At 40.4% G+C, this 15,821-nt stretch overlaps 1 protein-coding gene across 3 annotated transcripts in view; it reads right to left on the bottom strand.

The window, feature by feature from the left end:
- The window catches only part of LOC116721676 (neurocan core protein-like), a 49,401-nt gene extending 42,598 nt beyond the window's left edge, over positions 1–6,803 (bottom strand). For 2 of the 3 annotated variants that reach the window (XM_032565544.1, XM_032565546.1), the window contains exon 1: positions 6,409–6,785. The gene's annotated coding sequence lies outside the window, so the exon portion shown is untranslated. Of the gene's footprint in view, positions 1–6,408 lie in introns of all 3 variants that reach the window. The other variant, XM_032565545.1, reaches the window with a different exon arrangement.
- Between the last annotated feature and the right edge of the window lie 9,018 nt (positions 6,804–15,821).

Raw genomic sequence — 15,821 nt, 5'->3', positions numbered from 1 at the left:
ACGGACTGGAAACTGCAGGAACCATTACCGTTCTTTCACTGTAAAAAAAAAAAAAAAAAAAGAAACCCCAGATTTTAGATTGTTTTGCATTTCATTGTAGATTCACAAGAATTTCCACTTTTCTGAATCAATAATATGTCTGTTTAGATCCTTGTTTATATAATCGTTTAGCACCAAGATTATATCTGAATAATTGTTTACCACTACAGATCATTAATCAGTTTGAAAACTTGTCTTTGGTCAAGAAGACATTTTTGTCCCCTGCTCTGCATCGTGTCTACAGTGAAACGTGTTGGTGTTTGTTTTTGGTACCATATTCCCAAATGACAAAAAAAAAAAAAAAAAATGCCTCTACTGCAACTTTTCAAACCAAAGATCAATTGGATTTATTTTCACTCACTGCTGCAACTGGAGAAACCTGAGAGTGAATACATGAACTAATGCGTTTATAAAGTTTGCTTTTAAATGAATTTTTGCTATTTTTGTGCTAATTTAAGCACAGAAAATGTGTTTAATGTAGTTAATTCATCTGGGGGGTCAAAGGTTAGAGTCCTGAGGCTTTTGAATGTCAATGAGGGCTCAGGTGCAAGAAGCGCAGCTATCACTGAATACACTAACTCTGGGGGTTTACGCCATCTATTTCTCTAAATCAAGAGATGGCCAAAGGGAGCTCACATTTCTGCCCCCCAAAAGAAAACAGCACATCAATAAAATAAAACAGAACGATGGAGACAAATGTGGACAGGACGGTGGGACATCGTCCAAGAGCTCCACATCCTTAATGACGGTCTAACTCTGCCAGAATACAAATGTGGAATGCAAAGAAAAAGAAAGCTCTGCCCTTCAAGTGTTTATCTCCAGAAGCTGGAGCATCTGCTCCTCCATACATCAGCACCCAACAATAACAGCTAAAACCTGCTGAAAGGAGTTGCTTCAAATCGGATGACATTAAAAAAACATAGAGGCGGCGGCTGCTGAGCGTGCAGAAGGTGAGTCATTTTCCTAATCCCCGTGTTGCAGAGGCTGATTTGATGCAGCCTAGAGGAGCTCTTTTCTTATCCAACTGTGAAGCCAAACATTTTTCTTCTCCCAAACCTTCAAGGAGAGCCGCAGCCAGGTCCAAAGACAAAAGGGAGGAATTCGGTCTTTGTGTGTTCAGATGTGGCCTCATCTATGCTTCTAATGATTGGCCTGTTGGCCTGCTTTGGCCCCTCCCTGTCTTAAGACTGAAGTTGACTGATGGATTGGTGCATCCAATCCCCGGTGGGTTTTGGCGTGAGGGCACTCAGTCTGAACGAGGGACTCGCTCCTCCGCATGAGAGAGAGGCAGAGTGTGAGACTAAGTCCCCATCCGGCAGCTAGAACACACCAACTAATCACTTATTACCCTGTTTCACAATGTTTGGCAGCTTGATTACAGGAGCGTAATATTTGGGAGCTGTCCAGTGCTGAACCAGGGATCCTTTTGGCTCCAGTGACTGGAAAGGTATTGCTAGTTTAAAGCATATTACAGTGAGCAAAGCACAAACTAAAAACAGATGATAAAATTCCCACGTCAGTTCGGTCTGGTTCTCAGTCAGCTCTACAGTGAAAACCTCGACAGTAAACCAGTGCACCAAATGAAATAAATTCTCCTTAAAGGTGGCGTGCTTATATTGCACTGAGCATGTGGTTTGCTCAGAGGTGTAGCTTATTTTGATCAGAAGTTGGCCGCTGTAAGTGAGAGCTGGTGCTCATTTGCATTTATATAGCCTCATTCTATTAGCTATTACCACTGTATTAGGGCAGGAATTGAAGCTATAGTCACATAAGTGACATATTAGTGTGAGCACCTCCTTACCAGAGAGAATATCAAACTATAGCTGAGTACTACTTTTGGCTTGTAGAGAAAATACAACCTCAACAAAAATCTTAATGTAGACAGCTGAATAATCTATTCACTTATGATCTATTTTGTAAAACTTTCTAGTTTTTTAATAAACAAAATGGACTACTTTTATTTCCTTTGTTTTGTTTTTTTTTTAACTTGGAAAACAATTAATTATTTGAAATACTGAGTCAGCTCAAAGTATTCTCCAGTTTACATTGGATAATCTCTCCGCGCTCAGTTGTTTACAGCAGTGTTTTCAGAAAGTTTTTGCCGGGGTTAGTCAAACGGGAGCCACTTGAACGACCTGAGGATAACATGACATCAGTTTTATTGCTTACATGCTGTTGTCATGTATCAGCTGGAGACAGGCAGGATAATGAGCCACTGATAGCTTTTTAAAATTTCATACAGTCAAAGTAAACAAATGAGTACATGAACAGCTTATAAAGACATCTGCTATCCTGTCTTAGTTATCTTTATAAAAAAATACCTCCACCTATTGTGGATTCAGGATTCACCTATTTGCAGATTTTTCTGTGGAATGTAACTCCAAATTATTCTGCAAAACTGATCTGTTTGTGGATTTGTTTTTTCATAGAGCATATCTAAAATATTCAAAGGTAACGTTGCTTGGGAAGCTGAATTATGTAATGCTGCTTGACGTATTAATGGTTGGTTTTTACAGAGCAGGATTACTGATAATATGCCACAGTGTTGAGTTTGGAACAAACTTGAGTCCTCTATTCCTCTGCCTTACCACACCCACTTACAAAGATGTAACAAAGACTTTAAACTTGACTTAGACGTATGCTTTGCTTCAATGCTGAACAGTTCAAAGTTATCTCCTCTGGGTTGCCGCAGTGTACAAAATGATTGGTTGTCATAGTATCGCTCCGGAGCGCAGGTCATTAACCAGAGCAGTAAATAAATCACCGCTGTGAAAAAGATGCACACATTTTCCTGTAAAAAGGTGTTTGATTTATTAACCTGGAATGTTTCCAGTTCATTGGACAACAATACTTCATAACAATTTGTTTCTGAACACTTTCAAAAATGACTTTGGGTCATTTCAGCATTTTCAAAACCAAACAAATTTAACACATTTATGAGCTCTGACTCTCTTGCTCTAGGGGCCATCATAAAGACACACATCAGAACACAGCACTTCCTTTTTGCATTTATTTATAAAATAAAACTTCCCTGTGATCGACTCAATACGTCATACTTCATTCCTTGTTTTGTAATTTTATCAGCTACCTCAAAGCATTTGTTGTTCAGACTTAACGAGGCTTTTAATTGCATGGTTTCCAAACAATCTTTGAAATCCTTTAATTCAAACTAAGAAAGAATCTAAAATTGTCCACAAGGGTAAACAAACGTCGACAATGGATTACAAAGATTGTAGGTCCTTAATAACAAAAGCCAATCCCCTTTAATTTTATTCAGAAAATCAATATTAGATGTTGTTTTAAGTTATCTTTGAACATGAAAGCATGTTCATATATTCCCTTTTAATTTACAAAATAATTCACAATCAGCCTTTTTAAAAGCTGAGTTGAATGTTCCAAAAAAGATGAAGCTGTTGAATGTTTTATGTGCTCAATTATTATAAAGATTTGAATTTATAACCTGCAGCAATTATGAGTTTAGGCAGAATAAACAGCACAATTTCAGTGAACATCTCTAGCTTTTCCAGAGAAAAAACTGAATGTGTTTATTTTCAAAACCAATCAGCAAATTGGACAACAAATAAAAGTAAAATTCTTTCCGTCTGCTTGAAAAATGATCGAAAGTCGACATTTAAGTTCCTCGTGATAAATGATTAACTAACAGCTCCGCAGTGTCTCAAAGGATTTGACGAAGCTCTTCCACGTTCCACTCACTGCTCCAAACTGACTCCAGGCGGTGCCGAGTCAGACATGATGCAGTAAACCAAGGGTGAGAAGATGCAAAGTGAGCAGCAACATGACGAACGGCTGGAATAAGCGGGTACTCTATTTGAGAATCGGAGCTTTCTTCTTCCTTTTTAACTGTGCTCTCTGATGCGTCTGCTCCCATGCACTCATCTGCAAACTTGGTTTATCACCCATGCCAGGTTCCATCAAAGCTAATTCTCTAATTGCTATATGTTCTCATTAACACACGTGGACAGGAAGAAGATGCATTTTGGTCCTTCCTTGCCTTATTCCTGGATGTGGTCTCATCCTGGAGGCTCCACCTCCCCGTCCCTGTGTCACCCCCTCACATGCATACATATCGCCTGAGCTCCAGCTCCTCTCCAATGTACCACTTCCTTGTTAACCTTGTCTCTCTTTGTGTCGCTGACACACAGCCAGCGGTGGGCGTGCTAACAGGGGCAGCAGGAGGAAGACAACACTTGGACTTCTCCAGACTGAAGTGGTAAATGGAAACAGAATAGGCTTTTATTGGTCGACGGGAGGTCTCTCATATTCACAGACAATACAGCTCATTTGTCAAGGTGACCTGATGTGTTCTTCCCCTCCGCTGGTGATTTGTACATGCCGGGGTTTGTTTACAGAGGGGCTCTCATCAATGAGGTGGGATGAATGTCCTCTCGGCACCACAGAATCAATCTTTTTTCCCCGTCGTTTGCTCGCTTTATGTGGCGTTCCTGCATTTCACGATTATTCAGAACTAATAAAAAGTTGGTTTGGTGAGACATGAGGTGGTTTATAATCATCCAGGGTGAGTGGCGCAAGTGTTAGCTCTGAGGGTGGCTCGATGGGACGTCTGATGTTGGTACTTCCTCTGCAACATGTTGCCTGTTGATTTAAACTACTACAGATTCGGGAAACTCAGGGGCACAAAAAAGAGGGGTTCAGGAGTGCCTAGTGCCCCTCCTTACATATTTGATGTCCCCATTGCCTGGCTAGACAGCATTATATGAAAACATAATATTTTTAGGAACATAAGTTTAACAGAAAAAAACATGAGTTGATATAACTTCTAACATGTCTTTATTTATCTAAAGATGCATATGACATTCTTTTGTCCTTTTTTGAAATGTTTAAATCTCCCTGTTCTCTTGAAGAACATTTATTTTAAAGAAAGCTCTCTTACTTACTTTTCCAGTAAATTTTAAGTCTAAATTAATGGATTTAAGTCGTTCATAGAGTTCAAATAGGCTACTGCAAGAGCGGGATTTCATTTTGGAGTATCAGAGTAAAATGGGTGAATACAAATTCACACCACACTTTTTGGATTTTTACTTTTAAAAAACATAAACTGTGTATACTCTTTCTTTGTTTTCTTTCATTTTGATTTATATCTAGCTTCACGTTGCCATCTCATGTGCACAAACTGTAATTTATCAATGAGGAGGGGCTGAGGGTGCAACTTCAATCCCCAAGAGCCTCTGTGCTTCAGAGGTTAAAAAAAAGAGTCCTGCACAACCTGATGACATGCTGAGGAAGTAATTCAGTCATTTGAATCAGGTGTGTTGGAGCAGGAAGATATCTAAAACATCGGCATAAATACTTTAACAGTTTTACCCTCTAGTAATTCATTAAAATTAAAAGTCTTTAGCCAATCAAATTTGAACTTTTTGTTGAAATCCGATTGGTTGCCCCGTGGCAGTTTTTGCCTGAATGGCGCCTTGAGCAAGTCTCTCCTTCTGCCACCCTCCAAGCTACTGAAACTGAGAAATTGAAATTGATATTCTGCTACTCAAGATGTCAGCTCCCCGCTGACGGTACATGCCTTAAAGCAACAGAAAACCTGTTCAGTGCACAACTGACAGATCATATATATATATATATTTTTTTTAATCTGGTACTTGTATAACCCACTTCTTTCCCCTACAAATGCTGCCATGTGCAACTGCCCAAAATAGCCAACTTTAAAAGCAAATCTCAACATTATTAGTGACCACCACCCTATGGCCACTCCTTACAAAAAAAGAAGAAAAAAAAAAACTTTCTGGTGTTGCCCTGAGAGGAACACCTGTTCAAGTGTTCAGATCTGCTTTTATAGCATAAACCAGCAGAAATCACCACTTTTGATTCCCCCTGTCATCGAAGAAGAAATGCAGATGGGTTATTGCTCTCTTGAGAGAGAGCTAAGTAAGGACGCGCTAACAAGGTAACTTGCTGGGTCGATGATTAATGCATGGAGCTACACAGGTCATAAATATAGTCCAATATTAAAAGCTTTGAGTTCTGAATAATTGAAGACATCCCAAACTGTGTGATTTGTGGGCGTGTGGAAAGCTCATGCCGTGATTGCGCGATGTTGATTGTTCCACATGAAAGAAAAGAAAAAAAAGACTTCTTTTTTAATTTGTTGAAATTTGTAGTTTTTGTTTCAACTCAACTTGCTCCAGAAGAGTGTTTTTCATACACAGCTATCTAAGAATGTCAAACCACTTTTTAAAAAATAAAATAAAATGCTCTGAAAGCGCACGATGAGAGAGAGGCAGGCGCCTCCGGTCACTTGAAGGCTTGAGCAATGACACACTGACCAAATGACTTGATTTCATAAAGCATGCGGGAGGTGAATACTGATTCCCAGATTCTTACCGTATTTGTGACAGAAAAGATGCGTCTCGCTGGTGCAATCCTCAGGAATGTCAGGAGGAAGCTTTGCGCCTCGGAGCAGGTGCTCTAACCAAAAGCCCCGAGCGGCTGCACAAACCGACGAATTAGGCTCGAAACAGCACTTTGCAGCTGCAGAAAAAAAAAAAAAAAAATCCGAGCTGAGTGCGTGCACTAGGCGCTCCGGGAATTTTCTCCCCGCCACACACACACATACACACACTTTTCACTCTTTTCTCATCGTAATTTTTTCCTTGCTGAGAAGATACGCGCCGGTCATCCCAGCAGACGCTGTTATCTGCTAGATCAGATACAGAGAAGAGAGAGAGAGAGAGAGAGAGAGAGAGAGAGAGAGATGCTCCGTCCGTCCCCCTCCGCACCGGTAGGGAGAGAGGCAGAATCGGGCTGAACAAAGAGGCAAGCGGGGGCAGCCAGACGCAGCGCCCCCTTTCCAAGAGGTGATGGAGAGGGAGAGAGAGTGGGGGTGGACTTTATGAGACCATAATCCGATTCCTACATAAACCCCAAACGCTGATCTAGTCTCTGAGCAAAGAAAGTAGAATCTACCCCCCCCCCCCCCCCAATGAGATTACAGTGACCATCCCCTGAACCCCACTGATGTCTCTTCTTCATATAATTTTTATACACATCCACCAAGTGACACATCTAATCTCATGTTTCTGCCAGTCTCCTTCGTTAATAAGACAGAAACCAAACATCTTGTTGCATCTTTTTTTTTTTTTTTTCAGCTACAGTGTGCAGAAGTAACTGTTTTCAATAACTCTGAGCAGATTTAAGTGTAACACATCTGTCACGGAAGCATCTCCAAATCTGCCCAAATCTCAGAGCTGCAGCTGTGCTCGTGCAGCCTCATGCAACCAGCAGCATCTTTCATCTTAACGCCGAGGACTCACTGTAAGGCTGCCTGACCACAGGTTGAGCCTCCAACACTGATTTCTGTCGGTGATAAAGTGAGGGAGAAGTGCAGAACTCTGCTCCTCTTTGTTATTCATCAGGTCTGCAGTTTTTCTGGATGGCTTTAAATAATGCATCTTTCCCCTGTGAGACTGAGACAGGAGTTGGTTTTGGAACAGATTCTTAATAATCAGTAATCGCAAAAATGGTTTTCATTGACTTATGTGACGTGTTTGTGCTTTGCAGGAAAGGGAAATTCTTCTGTTAGATCAGGGGTCTCAAACTCCAGTCCTTGAGGGCCTCAGACCTACAGTTTTTAGATGCGCCACAGGTACAAAACGCTGGAATGAAATGGCTTAATTACCTCCTCCTTGTGTAGATAGTTCTCCGAGCCTTCCTAATGACCTAATTATTCTATTCAGGTGTGGTGCAGCAGCACATCTAAAAGTTGCAGGACTGCGGCCCTCGAGGACTGGAGTTTGAGACCCCTGTGTTAGATGTTAATAAAAAGCTATTGGTCATTTTAAGCTGATTTTGACTCTGCTGACCTTCTGCTCCTTATCTTATTGAACAATCAGTCTGAATTGACAGTTTCTCTCCGCTTGATATTTTTAGAACATACCCAATAACATTTTATGGCCAGTATCAAGATAAATCATATGAAGTGGTTTTTGGTTTAGGCGGTGCAAGCCGAGGGAAGTTCCTGGTTCAGATATATTTTATTGTCTGTGTGAAGAAATGCTTCTTCATTCTGACCTGATTCATTGCAGATCTGTCTGTTTGCGTGGGCTTGTGTCTTGTGGGAAGGTGAATTTCAGACTTTGCAGAAACCTACACTGACTTTCAGCTGGAAAACAGTCACTATGAAATGTCCTGCTTCTGTACTTTTCTTTAAAGCACCAACATCATCACTATACACTTACCAACCACTTTATTAGGTATACCTTGCTAGTACTGGGTTGGCCCCCCTTTTTGCCGTCAGAACTTCCTTATCGTTTGTGGCAGAGATTCAACAAGGTACTGGAATCATTCCTCAGAGAGTCTGGTCCATATTGACATGATAGCATCACGCAGTTGCTGCAGATTGGTCGGCTGCACACCCATGATGCGAATCTCCCGTTCCATCACATCCCAAAAGGTACTCTATTGGACTGAGATCTGATGATGAGGGTGGAGGCCTTTCGACTACAATCAGCTCATTGGCATGTTCAGGAAACCAGTCTGAGATTATTTGTGCTTTATGACATGGAGCATTATCCTGCTGGAAGTAGCCATCTGAAGATGGCTAATGGGACTAATGGGCCCAAAGTGTGCCAGGAAAATATCCCCCACACCATTGCACCACCACCAGGCTGAACCGTTGAGACAAGGCAGGATGGATCCATGCTTTCATGTTGTTGACACCAAATTCTGACCCTACCATCCGAATGTCGCAGCAGAAATCGAGACTCATCGGACCAGACAACATTTTTACAATCTTCCCATGTCAAATTTTGGTGAGCCTGTGTGAATTGTTTCCTGTTCTTAGCTGACAGGAGTGACATCCGGCGTGGTTCTCTGCTGTTGTAGCCCATCCGATTCAAGGTCGATGTGTTGTACGTTCAGAGATGCTCTTCTCCACACCTCAGTTGTAACAAGTGGTTATTTGAGCTACTGTTGCCGTTCCAATCAGCTTGAACCAGTCTGACCATTCTCTCCTGACCTCTGGCATTAACAAGGCATTTGTGCCCATAGAACTGCCACTCACTGGACATTTTCTCTGTTTCGGACCCTTCTCTGTAAACCCTAGAGATGGTTGTGCACGAAAATCCCAGTAGATCGGCAGTTTCTGAAATTACTCAGACCAGCTCGTCTGGCACCAACATCCATGCCACGTTCAAAGTCACTTAAATCACCTCTGTTCCCCATTGTGATGCTCGGTTGTTGAGTCCGTTAAATGCTATTACTGTGTGCTGCGACATCATGCATTAACAGTAATTGATCTTGTGGGTGTATTAACTTACCTATTTAATAAATGGTAAGTACTTGCATTTGTGTAGCTTCGACTGTGTGCAATAAAAGTGGTATTACATTTAATAGCACATACCTTTGTGATGAAGTTTTAAGTGGTTTATCTATGTAAGCATGTGAGTGGTGAAAGATCTCAGTCTTTCTATTTTTCCTAATTAAAAACGTTGCTTTCAGATGGTTTACTTGTGGTTCAAGGTTGTTGGTGGTGATGGGGGATGTACTAGACACTATCATAACATTCACATCCCTGGAGGGATGTGGGGGTTTCATGTTGACCCCTACAAGATGCTGCCCCGGGTGGTTGCCCATGTCGCTCCCATCAGGACCCGCCACTGAGAGTAATTAATCATCACAAAAAGAATATCTTCCAATGAAGTTACTGCTTAAACGCTCGCTTAAAATAGCTCACTCTAGACTTCTGCTTAATAAAACTAACCCGACAAAGCTTTAAAAAAAAACAACGCCAAACAAGAATGCAAAGACAGATCTGAACAACCTAAAAGGACTGAAAGCTTCACGAGACAGTGAGCTGCAGGATGTTTTAAATAGGATTTACAGTTAAGTGTTAGGAGCAAAACACTTAGTGGCCACGGTGTGCTGCGCATCATGCTTATACATGATGTCTGTGAACTTCTTATCACTTCTTATTCTTGCTGCAAAATCTTCACTTCTCCACAGCTTTATTTCTGGCATGTCTGGTGTCTTTGGTAATCTTTACACAATGTCTTCACAGAACAGCTGAATTCAATACCAATTAGTTGAACCAGATTTTATTTCGGAGCATCAGAGTAAGAGGGGGTGAATGCAAATTCACACCACATTTTTTTTAGATTTTCACTAAAAACATGTAAACTGCATATAAAGGTTTTGTGTCCACTTGTGTTGGTCTGTAGCTTAAAATCTCCCTAAAGGCTGATCTGGTGGTGTTTGGATAATATATGTAAGTTTTTCTAATTGTTTATGGAAATTATCTGCAGTTCAGCATTGACTGGACGATAAATGAGATCAAACAGATACAGTCATTATAATTCAGCTGGAAATTGATCCGGTGGAACTGAAACCAAGGCAGCAGCATCTGAAGCATGTAGGAGTTTCATATAACAAGTATTGATTTCTCTTATCAAACAGTGTAGACTTACAGCTCAGAGCTCAGCTGAGGTAAAATGATATAAGCATTGTCTTAATTTTCCTTTGTACGCTGACTAAAAGCTCAAGATGAAAATGATGTGTGGATAATTGTCAATTTGGTTGCCTCTTTGTTGTCAGACTGTGTAACAGAAAGCGTGCAGCAACAAATGATCGCTCACGCCAGCGAGCCGCAGCCGGCTTCGACAACCTCGGGGCAAAGTCGTTCAACCATAGAAACATCTTTTCATATCTGTCGTTCTTTGCCTCGTGATAACCGGGCAGAATATAAATGCTTCAAAAATAAAAAAAATAAAAAACACAATCAATTTTTTGCAACAACAAAATAATAATAATAATAGCTTTTTTTTTCTCGTATCAAGTTGCATCTTTTGGCTTAGTTTGAATCCCTGAGCAGGTTTTGCTTAAAGGGCAAAAATTAGTTCTGACCAAACGCCATGAAATGTTTTCTGTTGTATTTGCGAACAAGAGAAAGAGAAGCACAAGAAAATAAATACTTTTAATCACTTGAATACAGAAAATATTTTTGCAGGCTGAACTTTTCCACATTTTGTCAAATTTACAACTGCAAGCCTTCAAAATGTCTGATTTGACTTTTATGTTGCAGACCAACACACATAAGTGCAGAGCTATTAAAAAGTATGATACAATGTTTTATAATTATGCTACAAATGTAGGAGTAAGGTGTGATGTTCAGCCCCCTCTACTATGAGACCCTCAAAGGAAATATAGTGCAACCGTCATAGAATTAGTAAACAGAGTCTCTCTACGTGTAAGTTAATATCTGTATAGATACGAGTTTTCTCTGGAGGCACCAGAGGTTTGTTACAGGACATTAGTTAACAAACAGCATCGTGAAGAGGAAGAAACACAGCAGGCAGCTCAGGGAGAAAGAGTTGGAGAATTTTATAGCATCATTGTTCGGCCTGTCATGATAACACATCCTGCTGGACTGATAAATTGTCCCAGAATTGATTGCGATAAACAATAATGTTGTTTTGAGAACATTTTCAATTAATATAATAGTAATAATGGCATAAAAATGCAAGCACACATTCACAAAGATCAATAAACTTTAAATTCTAATTAACATTTAAACACTGGAACTGGAAGAGATTTGGAAGATCCCAGATAAATACAGAAAACAACAAACCTTCCTTCCACAGGACATTTTGCACTTGTTTGTGCTAGTCTGAGAATCCCAATAAAACAGATTAAAGTTTTTCAACATAGTGAGACATGATGTGTAGCGAACTCATGGGGTTTGAATACTTTTACAGCATATTTTACAAGGCAACACATGCACAGACAGGATTGTGTCGACACGGCTTATCAGTGCTCTGGAAGTATCAGGGAAAAAGAGACAGGGGGGGGGAGAGGGCTCATAAACCTCCTGCTGAATCTTAGATTGCCTCAAAAATAGACCGAGGCAGAAGGAGAAAGATTAACAGGAGCACTAAACTCTGCTCTAAGAGTCTAACAGCAAAGACTTGAGGGAGCCGCTCCCCGGAGCTATGAGCACACGAAGCAGCCCATCATCATCTGCACACAGGAACAAACAACTATAGAGTAAAAAATGTTTGCACCGTGCTGCTTCCTGTTTGCTCTGTGGCCTTATAGCTGCAGCACAGGAGATGCTGTTGGGACAAAATACACCGAATTACATTAATGTTATTTACAGTTTCCTGCAGAGGCCGAGAGCTAACATTTAGATCTGCTATGAGATTATATATTGAATTACACAGTATGCAACTTGTAGCTCACAGACGCACAACACATTCTTGTAAAGCACTTTGTATTTTTCTTTGTGTGAAAAGCACTACGTAAATAAATACTTACTTGCTTACTTAAGTACTTGCTTGCTTGCTTGTTTACTTATGTTTCACTCAGGCTTGATGTTAGTTGTGACTTTTGGAAATGTCATGAACCTCAGCAGCACACAGATAAACACTGCCAGTCGCTCCTCTGATATAAAGCTGCTGTCCCTTCACAGAAAACTTATCGAGGGCAAAATCTAAAAGGCAACACAAGAACTATTTCTGGGAAGCTCTTCCAAGTTCTTACAGGGAGCGAAGTGATTCTGTTGGTGGAGCATGTGCAACTCTCCAAAGGATTCAGGAAAGCGTATAACGAGGTTGTCTGCAGCTTTTTCCAGTGCTGGTTGATGTGGTGTGTTCAAGCTCCTGAGTTGACTTGTTATTTACAGGGTATGGGGTTAACGTAGAAAGATCAAAAGAGCCACATAAAACGAGAGGAAACCGGATATCTCCTGGTGGAGGGAGAGGCCCCCTGCACTGGATTTTATAAAGTCTGCTATTAAGTTTGCTGATGGGGCAGATTTGGTGTTAGCCACCACGCTGCGTCTGAAACGTTTCCAAGCCAAAGCAGAGCCCCATTTGCATGGCGGCAGCCATGGAGGAAGTCACAGAGACATTGTTGGCACGGCGCAATCTACATTTCTACACTTTTTTATACAGTCAGGCCACATATTCACTGGATTCTCTTCGCTTGCACCTCCTTTTCTTGTGGTGGTTTCAGGGATTAAGGCTCGCCTGTTCCTTTTGGATGCATCTGTTTCTGAGACTGCAGCTTATTTTGGTGCTCCCTGTCAATCACTATGGCACTGTTATACCACACCGGAAATCTGCTGAATGGTTTACAGAATGTTGCAAAAGTATAAATAACCTTTGAACTGTTTCACATTCGTGTCAGATTTCCACAACAAAGTTTCAATGTATTTCATATGAAGATGAAGGATAAATGAAACATTATTTCCTCTTTCTTTTTTTTTAATGAATAGAAATCTGGAACATATTGCTACATTTTGAATTTACCTCTACTGAAAGATTTTGCTGCTAATCTTTACTACACATTGATGTCTTTTTTAGTTCATTCTTTTTGGCAAAATATCTTAATTTCAGTCAGGTTGGACAGAAAATATAAGCAAACTTCAGTTCTCAATTGGGTTTAGGACAAAAACACACACTGACATGCTTTGATCCGAACCATTTCAGTGCGGCTGAGTTGCCTGTTTGGGGTTGTTATCCAGAAGATTGATGTCTCTGGCATTAATCTTCATTACTACCAGAAACATTAATAAAGATTTCCCCTTCCAAAACGGGAAATCTTTCCTGTCAGATTTGTCATGTCGTGGTCAGTGTTCAGCCTTCCTTGTGTCTTTACGATGCTGTTTTGAAGACCTTGTCATTCTCTTCTGTTTCACAATTGTGAACCGGATTGTGTTGGTCTACCAAATAAAATCCCAATGGAAAACAATAAAACATGACGCTTGTTATGTGACAAGAAGTGGAAAAGGCGATGTTTCATCTCTGCAGATGAGTGATGATGCATCACGGCCTGCTGCTGCTCCTGCTCTCTGTAGAGGAAACATCACAGCTTTGACTCGACATGTGAGCCGTGTTGCTTTTGAAATGTAATTCTGTTGCTTAAGTTCATGTTTTTCTGCTGCTACTTCTGGTCATTACTCTGTCTGGTAGACAGGATATATATATATAAAATTATATATATATGTACATGCCTCCATTTCTTTGTGCGAGTTAAAAGATCCATCTTTGCAGAACGGGGGCACCGCAGCTCAGCGTACCTTAGCTGTCTCATTCAGTCACACATCCATGCAGCGTTATGAGTGACACTTAAGAAAATCCAAGATTTCAGTTCTTTTTTTAAATAAATACATTGAGTTGTAAACATTGACCTATTTTACCCCGATGCATGATTGATCCTTTGTGTCAGAATTTTTTTCCATTTTTAAAATTGTTTCTAAGGCATAAAAAAGGTAGGACATTTTTTGTAAAAAATTTTTTTCTATTTTTATTTTTATTGATCTTGTAATTTGTCAATACAAGTGTTATTTGAAAAATACACTCAAGATTGTTCCTTAGGGGTTTCTGATGTCCAATATTTTTTTACTTGCAAGAGTCACAACGAAGGGGACTCGGTTCTAGCTTTTTTGTCTGTCGGCATATGTATTACAAAATAAATTTCTTGGCATTGCTGTGGCATAGTTGATGGTATATTTATGATGCATTAGTGCCACTTCAGTGTTGGTGCATTTATACATAAAATCCACAGGAAGCCAAGAATGGCTTTAAAGCTGTCAGTAGTACCACTATGTTAAACGCAGTATTTTTGACTTCATTGGTAGATACAGTTTATTCAGTTGTCATGGAGACGTTTCAGCTATCGTAGCTTTTGCTGACCTGAGTTAGTGGACAGCTGGGGGAAAATGAAGGGAGACGTTCAGATCAAAGCTGACATTTTCATTTAAAAGGGGAATAAAGTATTTTCATAAATATGATTTATGAGGACAACTCATCTGAAATTCATACCTGCCCAAGGAGTTTACGCACGGTCATCAATCATAAAATGCTCTCAAGAACAAAGCGAGTCACTTACCAGAAACATTAATAATTTCCACAAAACAACATTTTTAAAAAAGCTACTTAAAGCAAGATTTTGTGTTGCTACAGTTTTATTTTAGGCCATGACACTAAATATGTCTCAGTTTCAGCTTGGATCCAAATAATGAGGAGGTCCTGGCTACCTGGGAAAGAAGTGAGAAATTAAAAGAGCAAAAAAACATCACAAAGCAGAGTGGAAGCAAACAAGGGAGCAGAAATAAGGAGGAGGAGAGAACAAAAGGCACTACAAACTCCAAATCCGAAATAGATTCGTCTCAGTGATAACACACGCTTGAGCTCCACGCTTCTGAGGCACACTGATACTATTTTTGGTTTTGCATTTCTTTGAGTTTTTCCATTGTTCCTTTCTTTCTTTCTTTCTTTCTTTCTTTTCTTCAAATGTTCTGAGTGTTTTGTTTGGGTTTATTTACGGTTTGTCAAATAATCCATCGTGCGGACTTTAAAACCAGTTTGTAAAACTATTCACTCTCATGTGACACTTCTAGCTACACAGACACATGCACACATAACACCCCCCCCCCCCCCCCCCTTCACCCCCAAAAAACAAAAAAAAATAAGTAAATATAAGTTTGTCGATATGCAAAAGTAAGCATTCGTTTACCTTGGCAGTTAAAATTCAGGTCATATGTGACGGAGCAGCTGTTTGCGTGGGTGTGTGTGGGTGTGTGGGCGTGTGTAAGCTCTCACATGAGCCCGTTCTCCTGCATGATTGGGGCGTGAACGTATGACTGGAACATGTGTGAGTGTGTGTCTCTAATGAGGTCTGCTGTGCAGCGTCTGTGGTCCGTTCACAGTCAGCCTTCATCCTGCTTCTCATCGTCTGCTTTCTTTCATCCAGCCTTCATTACAGCACAGAAAGTAAACAACAAAAAAAAGATGCTCTAT

Source organism: Xiphophorus hellerii, chromosome 6 (assembly GCF_003331165.1).
Source record: "Xiphophorus hellerii strain 12219 chromosome 6, Xiphophorus_hellerii-4.1, whole genome shotgun sequence".
Classification (NCBI taxonomy): Eukaryota; Metazoa; Chordata; class Actinopteri; order Cyprinodontiformes; family Poeciliidae; genus Xiphophorus; species Xiphophorus hellerii.
The sequence above is the reverse complement of the archived record's forward strand: the minus strand, read 5'-3'. Positions and strand labels throughout refer to the sequence as shown.